The sequence below is a fragment of the Triticum dicoccoides genome, chromosome 2A, assembly GCF_002162155.2.
Source record: "Triticum dicoccoides isolate Atlit2015 ecotype Zavitan chromosome 2A, WEW_v2.0, whole genome shotgun sequence".
NCBI classification, from domain to species: Eukaryota; Viridiplantae; Streptophyta; class Magnoliopsida; order Poales; family Poaceae; genus Triticum; species Triticum dicoccoides.
In genome coordinates this window covers 501,274,704-501,276,988 of record NC_041382.1, presented here as the reverse complement: position 1 = coordinate 501,276,988, position 2,285 = coordinate 501,274,704, and positions in this window count along the sequence as shown.

Sequence of the window (2,285 nt, the reverse complement as noted above, 5' to 3'; positions counted from 1 at the left end):
GAATGAAAGTTCAATGCTAATGGAGTCGAGTGGGAAGAAGATCAGTACCCTAAGACGAAGTTTATTCCCCAAAAGGAGAAGTATGATCCTTCTTCTTTCAAGGGAACTCAAGCTCAAGATGATATTCCACCACAAGACCACAAGCTATAAGGCAAGGACAAGCTTCAAGATGATAGACTCATATGAAGAACCACTTTAAGCTTTGGTCAAGTGGGTACCCAAGACTACCTCAAGTTCTACTTCATCAAGTACAACTACAACTCCAAGGATTCCCATCAAGTTGTTGTGGGTTCCAAAGAAGAACTAGAGAGTTCTTGATGGTGACTCCATCAATAAACTTCACTCATATTCATTCATGGTAAGAACTTGTGCAAACCACTTCAACATCATGCACCAGTTCATGGAGTCACAACCCCTCTTGTTGGTAAGTTAAGGGACAAGGTAATAAATGCATTCATGGACATCATGATATGTGTACTTCACTCTATGTTTATGGATATCCTTGTTCCTTATGGGACTAACCCATGTAGGTGTTGAAAGTCCTACAAATTCCAAGGAAAGCTCCCAACTCTTGATGATGATCATCAACATTGAGCTTCCACAACTACTACAACAACTACATGAAGTCTTCAATGACAAACCCCAAGGTTAGTTCATCCCTCTTAAGGGGGGTCTCACATCTAGTGGGAGCTTTAATCTAAGACTTGAGCTAAAGCAGCTCTATTGATGTGAACACATTAATGCTTTATGTAAAAATGGTAACCCCATTTGTGCTTAAACGATGAGTATGACCTATGATCAAATGTTCTCATTTGACTCCTAAGTGAAGATACTCATATATACATGACTTTTTCGTTGACCATTGTCTTGATCAATGCTAGATTCGTTGTGCATGTTTGCCATATTTATTGTATGTGTGAGCATGTTGCTTTGCATATTTTCCCATTCGAAGACATCCTATTGTTGTTTGGTCGATTTGGATCTTTTGGCAAATTAGATGGACAAAAATGCCTAAGAACCTTCTCTAGCTCTATCTATCTCAACTTTTCTCAAACTCATTCTTGCTAATCACAAAATTTGAACAAGTGTCTATTTGGACCCTCTGGGTTAGGAGCATTTGGAGCCACCATTCCGAATAAGGCTGGACATTAAACCTTCTCTGTGTACCTCGGTCTGACCAATCCAGTCCATTTTCATCCCACCAAGTCACTTAGATTGATCAGTATTATGCCCTCGGAAAGCCTGCCTGAACATGTTCGGTCTCATCAAAATGCCCTATCTCTGGAAGTTACACGTCTTGGTGCCTCCTGCGGTTTCACTCGGACTGATCGACAATGTGCGAGTTTATACATCACGCAGACGCTTCACCTGAAAATTTCTTCAAACATGACCTTCCTGCAACTCGCCTCTGTCGCCATCTAGATCGCCTGAACATCACCCATGTGTCCCGCCAGCCCTCGCCACATGATTCCGTTGCCTTCGTCGACAATCTCCACTGATATCACCGTCATAGAGGACCATCGCCAAGTTAGGGTACGAATCTTATCTTTTTGTTCTCCCCCAATCCGATTCTTATCACAAAAACTTGTGCATTATCTTTCCACACATGTACAACATCTAACCACCAATCAAATTCATAGTTTTTTGGTTTTGAGCAAAAAAATAGGGTTAGTTTATCGTTGTCTTCACTTCGGACTGACTGAATGGACATGCTTTGGTGCCATCGAGTTGCCTTAGGCCATCACACAGAGTACATCTTGGTATGACCGAAATGTACTCGCTTGGTGTGGCCGAATAACAGTTTTGAAATTCCATGAGCACCTTGGAGAGACCGAGTCACACACTCAGTGCCACCGAAACATGTTGACAAGTTTCTATTGTTGCCTTAGAATTTCCCAACATGTTCACTTGGTGAGACCGAATTGTAGACAAAGAAAACTTAAACTTGAATTTTGAACTCAATTCTTTGCATAAACCTCTGTATTTTGGGATCCTCATCTATTCTATCCCCATCTACTCTATTCACAGGGCTAGTTTGCCAAGATGTCAGGGTCATATGATAGCCAGAGAAGAGTTGAGAATGATGTTGATGTTGGAGAACGTAGCAGAATTTAAAATTTTCTACGCATCACCAAGATCAATCTATGGAGTTATCTAGCAACGAGGGAAAGGGGGTGCATCTACATACCCGTGTAGATCGTGAGCGGAAGCATTCAAGAGAACGGGGTTGATGGAGTCGTACTCGTCATGATCCAAATCACCGATGACCGAGCGCCGAACGGATG